The sequence below is a fragment of the Ascaphus truei genome, chromosome 2 (genome assembly GCF_040206685.1).
Source record: "Ascaphus truei isolate aAscTru1 chromosome 2, aAscTru1.hap1, whole genome shotgun sequence".
NCBI classification, from domain to species: Eukaryota; Metazoa; Chordata; class Amphibia; order Anura; family Ascaphidae; genus Ascaphus; species Ascaphus truei.
Genome location: NC_134484.1, coordinates 152,861,246 through 152,872,404, shown reverse-complemented (window position 1 = coordinate 152,872,404; position 11,159 = coordinate 152,861,246).

Genomic DNA, 11,159 nt, shown 5'->3' with positions numbered 1-11,159 from the left:
GTATTGAGTAACGAAGGCTATGCGTTCATCCCCACTGGATTTGGGTTTGCCATGATACTCTAAAAGGGCAGATTTGTCAATTTGTTCAACCTGTCCCATGACATGTCAAGTTGATTAGCAGAATATTTTCGCTGAATACATTTTTGTTTCAGCTCTTCCGCCTGACATGCAAAGGTCCGGGAATCCGAACAGTTGCGCTTCAGGCGAACGAACTGCCAATGGTGTATTTTCCTAACCCACTGGGGATTATGATGGCTATTTGCCATTAGATAGTTATTGGCCTGGACAGGTTTAAAAAAGGTTTTAGTTTGGATCATATCATTAACAATATATATATATTCAAATCCAAGAAATTGATCTGTTGTTCATCAGAGTGACATGAACATTTTACATTTCTGTCATTGTTATTAAGATATATGATGAACTCATCCAATTATTGAAAACCCCCAGACCAAATAAATACCACATCATCGATGTAGTGACGCCATAGCACCAGATTTGAACCAAGTGGGCAGTTGTTCCAAATGTAATCCTCTTCCCACATGCCCATGAAGAGGTTTGCATAACTTGGTGCAAATCTCATGCCCATGCCCATCCCACATACCTGCAGAAAAAACTGTGAGTCAAAACAAAAATAATTGTGCGTAAGAATGTGACGAATACTTTCTATCAAGAACAGTTTTCAAACCTGGGGACATATCTGTGTCAGAATCCAATGTTCGAGATATAGCCTGGCAGCCAAGGTCATGCTGGATGACGGTATACAAAGAAGTTACATCCGCTGTCATCCATATATTCCCCAGCCGCCATTCTACATCTTGAAGTGTCTGTAAAACGTGCGTAGTGTCGCGTAAATAAGATTTAATAGTGCAAACAAATGGTTGAAGATAAAAATCAATAAACTGTGATAAATTAGATGTTAGTGATTTAATCCCTGAAATAATAGGCCTACCCGGTGGTTGAGTGAGGTGCTTGTGAATTTTAGGAATAAAATAAAACAATGGGGTGTGTGGAAAGGCAATCCTCAAGAGATCAAACTCATCAGAAGTGATAGCTGAATTGGCCAACCCTTTATTGAGAAGGACCAACATCTCTTGCTTAAATTGACTCAGAGGGTCACTTGGAAGGGGGAGGTATGTATCTGTGTCACTCAGGAGTCGTAGAGACTCCTGAACATAGAACACTCGGTCCATTATTACACTACCTCCACCCTTATCGGCAGGTTTGACCACTATATTATCATTGGCCTCCAGCTGGGCCAAGGCTTCTTTTTCTAATTTACTCAAATTGTCATGCCGGATTTTAAATACCCGACTAGATTCTTCCAAGACTTTTGTTACCATTTCCACGAATGTGTTAACTTGATGTCCATGCACAAATTTAGGATAAAACGTTGACTGTTTTCTAAAAGTTTTTGACTTACTTGTATCTGCTGTGGCTCCCTCAGTTGATGTACATGCTTGAATGGTCGGTGCATCTCTAACAAAATATTTTTTGAGAGCCAATTTTCTCGCAAATCTGTGTACATCTATATATAAATTAAAACTGTTGGGGCCACAAACAGGTGCAAAAGTCAGACCCTTACCAAGCACTTGACGCTCAACATTAGTTAGTTTGTAACTGCTAATGTTAAAGATATTTTTGTGCTGATCTGGGCCATTTCTTCTTCTTCTAATTCCCCCTCTTTTTCCCCTGAATGCTCTTTCTTTTTTTCAGATTAATGGGTTGTAAATCTGAAGGGGGATTTTGAATCTCTATCTCCGGAAACAGGTGCTCTCTCTCCTTCCTCCATTCTAAAAATGAAAAAGCAGTCTTAACTCTAGGAGCTGGAAGAGGGGTATAACCTACACTTTCTATCTCGCTGTGACAGGGTAAATAAAAGCCACCAGCTATATGCCTGGCAGACATATGTTTAGTCTGCAGTGCAGCAGTGATGAGGTTAACTTCAGCTGGGAAGCTCATGGCAATTAGTTGAATCCCAGCTGCCTAATCAAGGTGTGTTAAAAACCCCAGGATGTGCACACATGCAGCCTAGCTGGTCAGGAGACAGGAGTGAAAAACTGAAGTAGATTACTGCTATAAGGTGTGTCTTTTTGTATGCTGTCTGAAGCAGGGAAATACCCTGAAATTCTGGAGAGAGAACAGCTTGATTTAAGGTCTGTTTTGCAAAGTACATGTTTTATGATCTGTTGTGTTTTCCATGCTGAAGAGAAGCTATTTTATTTGCCATGCTGAAGACAAGGAATTTTGTTTTGTCTGCTGAAGAGAAGCTATTTTTGTTTTGTGTGCTGTATATTTTTTAAGGCTAAATAAATAAGCCTTGTCAAGAGACCCCGCGTGTGTAGTTGCATGTACTCTGCAACATATGGTGCCAGAAGTGCCGTGATTTTGAAAGGCTCCTGCAGTAAAAGGGCCACACTCAAAAACAAGAATGAGAAAAATGGAAGAATTTTTTTAAGAGTTTCTGTGCGACCAGGCCCGACTACAATCAGAGAGAGATAAAAGACTATTGTAGCAGCAAACCCAGCTCCTAATCCTGCAGCAGGAAGCACAGGAAGAGCGGATGGCCAGGTTGCTGACTCAATCCCAGGGGTCTGCCAGTCCAGAACTTGCAAACAAATCCCCGGTCCTCCTGAGGAAAATGGCTCCAAACGAGGATCCAGAGGCTTTTCTACTGATGTTTGAAAGAGTTGCCGAAGCCCAGGGTTGGTCTGCAGATCGCTGGGCATCCGCTTTGGCCCCGCTCCTCATAGGAGAAGCCCAGGCCTCATATCAGGGCCTCCCTGCAGATCAGGCAATGGACTACCGACAAGTAAAAGCCGCCATACTGGATCGCTTAGGTCTGACCCCAGAGACCTACCGGCAGCAGTTCCGGAACATGAAGTACACCGCTAAGATGAGACCCCGGGTCCTCGCTCAGCGGTTATTGGACTTGTGTATGCGCTGGATACAACCCGAGGGATGCATAGTGATATTGCTAAGTTATGTGCGGCATGTCCGGAGTGCCAGCTAACTAGTCCAAAGGGACAAAAAACAGCCCCTTTGGTTCCTCTACCCTTGGTGTCAGTTCCCTTTGAGAGGATTGGGGTAGACTTGGTAGGACCTCTAGAACCTTTTGCGAAAGGACACAGGTTTATTCTTGTAATAGTTGATTATGCAACAAGATATCCTGAGGCATTCCCCCTGAGAACAGCAACAGCGAAGCAAGTAGCCAACAAGTTGTTGCAGCTGTTTTCACGGGTTGGACTTCCCCAGGTTAGTTGACAGACCAAGGTACAAATTTTATGGCTAAACTGATGCAGGATGTCTTAAAATTACTAAAGGTCAAGTCTGTTCGGACATCGGTCTACCATCCACAAACTGACGGATTGGTGGAAAGATTTAACCGAACTCTAAAAGGGAGGCTGAAGAAATTTGTAGATTCAGAGAAGAGAGCCTGGGGTGAACTTCTCCCTTTTCTGCTGTTTGCAGTGCGGGAAGTTCCCCAGGCCTCCACGGGATTCTCTCCATTTGAACTGCTGTATGGCCGCCAACCCCGGGGTGATCCTAGACCTCCTAAAGGAGTCCTGGGAGGAACAGCGATCCCCTTCTAAGAATATCCTGCAATATGTACAAGACCTTAGGAAGCGCCGTGATGTGGTCGGCCATTTTGCTAGGGAGAATCTTAGATCAGCCCAGGACAGCCAGGAGAGACATTACAATCAGAGTGCTCGTATGAGAGTGTTTCACCTGGGAGACCAGTTGATGTTATTATTACCCAGTTGCGAGAGTAAACTCCTGGCCAAATGGCAGGGACCATTCGAAGTACTCCGCCGCACGGGTGATGTGGATTACGAGATCGCTCAACCAGGGTCCAGGAAGGGTAAACAAATTTACCATGTGAACTTGCTGAAACCCTGGAAGATGCAGCGGTCTCTATTCCTCCACCCGGTGGAGGAGGAAACAGACTTGGGTCCTCAGCCCCATGGGAGAACATCGTGGGTGAGGATAAAATCCCAATGGGTAAACAGTTGTCTTCTGAACAAAAAGGGGACTGTTAGCAATAATTACACAATTCCATGATGTTTTTTCAGATTTACCAGGGCAAACTAACTTAATTTCACATGCGATCGAGACAGCACATGGGGTAAAAGTACATTCCCGTCCTTATAGGTTGCCTGAAAGTCGTAGGGCCCTGGTAGAGAAGGAGGAACAAGAACTGTTACACTTAGGAGTGATTGAGGAATCATGCAGTGAGTGGTGTGTCCACTAGTTATGGTCCCTAAACACGATGGGAAGGTAAGATTTTGTGTGGACCTCCAAAAGGTCAATGCGGTATCCAAGTTTGATGCATATCCGATGCCAAGGGTGGACGAATTAATTGACGCCCTTGGTAACGCGGAATATATATCCATGCTGGACTTAACAAAAGGATACTGGCAAATACCCTTAGAGGAAAAGTCCAAGTGCAAAACAGCCTTTGCCACTCCCATGGGTTTATACCAGTTTGTGACAATGCCATTTGGACTGCATGGAGCCCCAGCCACATTTCAGAGACTCATGGATAAGGTGCTGAGACCCCATAGGACTTATGCCACAGCCTACCTAGATGACATTGTCATTTATAGTAAACACTGGCAGGCCCATCTAAATAGGCTGAAAGCGGTCCTCAAATCTCTAAGAGAGGCAGAGCTCACAGCCAACCCTAAGAAATGTGCCTTGGGTAAGGCAGAAACCAAATACTTAGGGTATGCAGTGGGAGGAGGAAAAGTAAGGCCACTATCAGATAAGGTATTTGCCCTGAAAGAAGTTATGACCCCTCAAACAAAAACGCAGGTACGCTCTCTGCTGGGTTTAGCAGGATACTACCGGCGGTTCATCCCCAACTACTTGGAAGTGGCAGCCCCTTTAACGGACCTCACAAAAAATTGTGACCCTACACAAGTCGTATGGTCAAGGGAGTGTCAGAGAGCCTTTGAGGACATAAAAAGGTGTCTATCAGAGAGTCCCATCCTTAGAAGCCCAGACTTTAACAGGCCTTTTGTAGTGCAAACCGATGCATCAGAGATAGGGCTAGGGGCAGTGTTGTCACAACAGTTTGAGGGAGTTGAACACCCTATCCTTTTCCTGAGTAGGAAATTGTTCCTGAGGGAAAAAAAACTACTCAGTGATTGAGATGGAGTGCCTCGCAGTAAAGTGGGCAATCGAGGCTTTGAGGCATTACCTGGCAGGAGTCCATTTTACTCTGGTGACAGACCATGCCTCACTGAAGTGGTTAAATAGTATGATAAATTCCAATGCTAGGTTTACTAGGTGGTATATGGCCCTCCAACCCTTCTCATTTGAGATTCAGCACAGGCCGGGAAAAGAGAATGCACATGCTGATTTATTTTCTAAAGAAGGGGTGGATGTTCGGTCTTCAGCCGTGCGTAGCCCCAGTCACACACTAACAGGGGAGGAATGTGACAAGGGTAAATAAAAGACACCAGCTATATGCCTGGCAGACATATTTTTAGTCTGCAGTGCAGCAGTGATGAGGTTAACTTCAGCTGGGAAGCTCATGGCAATTAGTTGAATCCCAGCTGCCTAATCAAGGTGTGTTAAAAACCCCAGGATGTGCACACATGCAGCCTAGTTGGTCAGGAGACAGGAGTGAAATACTGAAGTAGATTACTGCTATAAGGTCTGTCTTTTTGTATGCTTTCTGAAGCAGGGAAATACCCTGCAACTCTGGAGAGAGAACAGCTTGATTTAAGGTCTGTTTTGCAAAGTACATGTTTTATGAACTGTTGTGTTTGCCATGCTGAAGAGAAGCTATTTTGTTTGCCATGCTGAAGACAAGGAATTTTGTTTTGTCTGCTGAAGAGAAGCTATTTTTGTTTTGTGTGCTGTATATTTTTTAAGGCTAAATAAATAAGCCTTGTCAAGAGACCCACCCCGCGTGTGTAGTTGCATGTACTCTGCAACACTCGCTCTCTGACTCGATTTCTGAAAGTATATGATATTGATTGCTAGTAGCTTCTGATGGGGCGGCCATTATTTGAACGGATCTCAAATCAGTTTTCGTGTTGACCGCTTTATTCCATTCGGTATTTCCGCGTTTTGACCACTATTCATGCCGCGTTCGCGCAATCTGGAACCAGGCAGCCACACACGGTTGATCTGTTTAATTTAATGGTTTATTGTTTCTTTGGATGCAATTCATCGCATATCCGCCATGTGGCAGAGGTTAATGAATTATAATTTGGTTGCTATTCTTTGCGTATCCGCCAGGTGGCAGAAATTAATGCATTTAATTAATTGTATTGAATTGTTATGCGCATGGTACAGTGCTACAGTATATAGTATTTTGCTACAATGTAAGGGTGCAGATGTTTAAAACAGATAGCACCCACGTCTATACTGGTACATACTTATAGTGGCCCATTGTGAATTGACCTTGATTTTTTGAAGACGTTATCAAATTAGGCGTTCTTAATAAAAAGCTTTAAATACTCAATGTGTGCCTTTTTATTTCCCCGCACAATTGCTGAGCTGAGTAGACATTATGGCTACACCTTGGCGTATAAAAAACCTGACTGTAGTTATGCATTTTTAATATATTCGACAATAAATGCTGCAGCAGATAAAATGGCGACTGTATCAGAAATATATGAATATTTAATTTCGAACTACGATTTTAACAAGTTTTCACCAGACGTTCATTTATTTATTTATTTATTCATGGGTTTCCACCCATGAATAAATAAATAAATAAATGAACGTCTGGTGAAAACTTGTTAAAATCGTAGTGCGATAAGAAAAACCTTAAGTAACGATCAGTGTTTTTTTCACATTGCCCCTCCTGCCGGAGAGATTTGCGGGTATTGGGGTGTCATGCCAGAATTTCACAGTATGTTTGATCATGGCAATTTCAAAAGAAGAAAGGTCACTTTTAACCCATATAAGAATCGTCAATCCCAATCCAGCTATGTGCCGGCAACAGCACAAGCACCGGCCGGTCCGACCGTCAGTGATAACCTGGTGAACGGCAATCCTTTGAACCTGTCCCCACCTGAATACCTGGAAAATTTTGAACCTGAGCATGATTTCGCGTACAGGTACCAGCAAGCTTGCATTTATCAGTACCAGAATGATTTCCCGCTTCATCAGCTGTCAACTACAAGTGTACCAGGCCAGCTGTCACCTATCAACTATAATGCAGACTTGAGGAGTCACAGTGAGTTATCACCTCCCGTTTGGCAAAGTTTATAATGAAGGTAAATATACAGTACAGTAATGTACTACACTGTATTACACTATACTGTTGTAACGCTTGTATGCCCGCAGACCTGGCCAGTCCCAAGTACTGAGGTGGGTAAGGGTATAACACGCACCCACAGCAGTGAGGGCATGCCCGGAGTGTGGTAAGTTGCATTGCCGGGCCTGGTAAGTAAGGGTTAAACGTTATACTTGCTGACTTTGGGGTGCCAGAGGTCGAAGGGTAATGTCCAAGAGCCAGAGTTGAGGGGTTGGAGAGAGCAGCATAGTGCTGTCCAAAAGCCAGGGTTCAAGGGCAGGAGAAGGCAGCATAGTCAAATCCAAAGCAGAGTTCAAGTTCAAACAAAGGAATCCAAACAGGGGCAGGGACAGGAACCAGAGCTGAAACAGACAAGGGAGCTAGGCATAGACACTGCACACACAGGAGCTACAGGAAAGCTATGGACTGAGAGGACAGAGTGGGGTTATATTGGAAGAAGGACCAATAGGGGTGAGGGTTGGAACAGAGGTTTGAGTGGGTAATTGCAGGGATAGGTCAGTGTGAGCAAGGGAGGAGACAGGGAGGTAATCCAGGGTAATTGCCTGCAACCGACGGGGGATGGAGCCAGTGCCTGGGGATGGCTGATAGCTAGAGCGGGTGCGCGCGCCTTCTGTAAGGTTGTTATGCGCACACACCGCGCGTGTACCTGGACGTGGGGGGTGTATCGCGGAGGAGGCACTCGGCATAAGAGGCAGATGGGAAGGGGGAGCGGAGGAGCCAGGTACGGTAAGGGCTGGGATGACGGAGACACGCAGAGGGGCGCATGTCACTCGATGAGGGAACCGCGCTCAATGAGGGAACCGCGCGCGTGCGCTGAACGTGTGCCTTGGTGTGCGGACCGTGCCATGGAGGAACGGCTCAGAGAGGAGGAGGAGAGAGAGTGGGGACGTAGGGAAGTGGGACAGCTAGCCTCCGTGGGACCTGGTGTGACAGGGACACGCTAGGAAGCACGAGTCCCCCGATCCGTTACAGTATCCCCCCCTTGAGGTTCGAACTCCGGACGATCCTCCCAAGGTCTATGAGGAAACTTCCGTTGGAACTGTCTGAAGAGCGCCTGGGCATGAATGTGATAAGATGGTATCCAGGAGCGTTCCTCTGGGCCACATCCTTTCCAGTGAATGAGGAACTGAAGTCTGCCCATAGACCAATGAGAATCGAGTATGGACTGGACTTCGAATTCTTGTTGTCCTTGTATGACGACAGGATTAGGCTCTGAGGGCAGTCCGGAAAATGGGCATTTTGGATCAAGGGCTTAAGTATAGATACGTGGAATACATAGGGTATCTTCATGGCAAGTCGGTACGCGACTAGATTGATCCTTTCGAGGACCTTGAAAGGACCCAAGAATCTCGGGGCCAGTTTCTGGGAAGGAGTCTTGAGCTTGATATTCTTAGAAGACAGCCAGACTCTGTCTCTGGGTTTGAATTCTGGGCCCACTTGATGTCGCCGATCTGCTTGCGTTTTTTGTCTTTGAACGGAACCTTGCAAAGCTTTTAGGATATTTTTCCAAGAATTTTGAAGACTGGAAATGGGAGAATCTGCTGCGGGAACACCAGAGGGGAGGGAGGAGAGGGGAACACTGCTGGGATGGAATCCATAGTTAATGAAAAAAGGTGACTCTTGCGTGGACTCGTTTTTTAATGAGTTGATAGCAAACTCAGCCCAGGGTAATAGATGCACCCAATTGTCTTGAGATTCAGACACAAAGCATCTGAGATACTGTTCCAGAGTCTGATTCATTCTCTCCGTCTGACCGTTGGTTTGTGGGTGATAACCCGAGGAAAATAGAAGGGAAATGCCAAGTCTCTGAGAAAAAGCTCGCCAAAACTTAGAAATGAATTGAGTACCTCTGTCTGAAACAATTGAAATAGGTACACCGTGTAATCTGAAAATTTCCTTAGAAAAAACGTCTGCCAAGGTAGCTGAATTGGGAAGACCCTTGAGGGGTATAAAGGAAAAGAAATACAGTGCGCCACTAATAAAACCGATATAACTACTATCCTACTGAAAGTGGATTTGTGAAATTATTCGATAACAATCTTAGTGACACCCTTAACCTTAAAGTGTATAATAAAATATACAATAACTGAGTTAGCAATTGGCGGCTGCAGCTGTAGAAGGTCAGGGTGGCTCAACACTCCAACAACACTAAACAGACAAGAAACAGAAAAACACAGCGCAAAACCGCATGGTGAAGTATATCAAAATGTAAATATATAAAAAAGGTGAGTGTTCAGCGTACATTGAGGTAGAAGAAACAAGCACATTGAGTGCATTAAGCACAACAGGTTACCACACTGTAGTAGATGTCGTGATTCACTGGTAATCTCAATTAGAAAGATTCATGATGTCAGCCTTTTGGTCTCGGTAGAAGGAGTTACTGGATCTCCGTCTCTCCCGTGGTCTCAGCCTTATCAAGGGAAGATTCCTCTCGGGAACATCGGCGTGTAGGTGCTCTCACAGCAGGATTGCGTCGCCACTGAGTGACATCACAGCGACACGGATGGTAATCTCTTCCGCAAATCAGTCCAAGGCGGAACAAAGTCTCGATCTCACCAATGCAGTGATAATTAAAGCTAAAAGTCACGAAACTGATGACTAAACTAGTCACTTGGCAGATAGCAAACTGGAAGTGGGGCTAAAAAAATCGTAGCAAAAGAAGGACTTATCCTACGCGTTTCGTAACAATCACCGCTACTTCATCAGGGTAATAATTCAGCAATGGTTACCGGCAACACTAAATACACCCCCCGCTTTCCGTATTGGATGGTCGCTAATAAGCAACAGCCAATCTTTAACATTATGTACTTCCATGTTCATAGTTTATATACTTGAATGTACTTGTGGTTTACAGTACGTTGGCAGGACGAAACGCTGCCTTAAGGCACGTATTCAAGAACACATCAGAAACATCAGAAATGGATATGAAAAACACAGTGTGTCACGACATTTTCTATTGCATCACAATAAAGACCCCTTTCACTTGACGTTTAGGGGTGACATATACCCTGTGACAGGAAGAGGGGTGATAGAATTAAAAAACTCTCAACTCAAGAAACCTTTTGGATAATCAAGTTAGGCACGATGTCCCCTAAAGGGCTAAATGAGGACATAGACGTCTTGGCCTTATATTGATTTGATCATAAGTGAATCTCTTTTCTCTCTGTTTAATTGAGTATATATCAATTTTTATTGATTTTTTATAATATAAGTTTCTATTAGATGCTTTTTAGGTTTTAGTATGTATTGATATTAATAATGTTTTTCTTTTTTCTAGGCATGTATCTAGGTTTTTTATTTCCCTGTTATTTATGTGCAATGTTTTAATAAAATATGTTCATGTTAATTATCAGCAAGGGCTATCAGCCTACATAGATTGCCGCCAATATCAACCCGATTGGCTGTTGCTTATTAGCGACCGTCCAATACGGAAAGCGGGGGGTGTATTTAGTGTTGCCGGTAACCATTGCTGAATTAACCCTGATGAAGTAGCGGTGATTGCTACGAAATGCGTAGGATAAGTCTTTCTTTTGCTACGATTTTTTTAGCCCTACTTCCAGTTTGCTATCTGTCGCTTCTGTCTCGGGCACAGATAAGGGGTAAGACTTAGACTTGGGGAGTATGGTACCAGGAAATAAATCAATAGGACAGTCATAAGAACGATGAGGGGGTAACACCTCAGCTTGTGTCTTATTGAAGACATCTACAGTGGCAGCCGCCTTTAGTCTCCTGCGGCCGTTTCACCATGACTTTTAAAATCGCGGGCAGACGCGGGCTGTTTTTGGCGCCGCGGGTGCTTTCAATGTTAAGCGCCATTAGCGCTGAACGGGAGATGTGGCTGACGCGCGGCCAAGTCCGATATAAACGGAAAACATCCTCG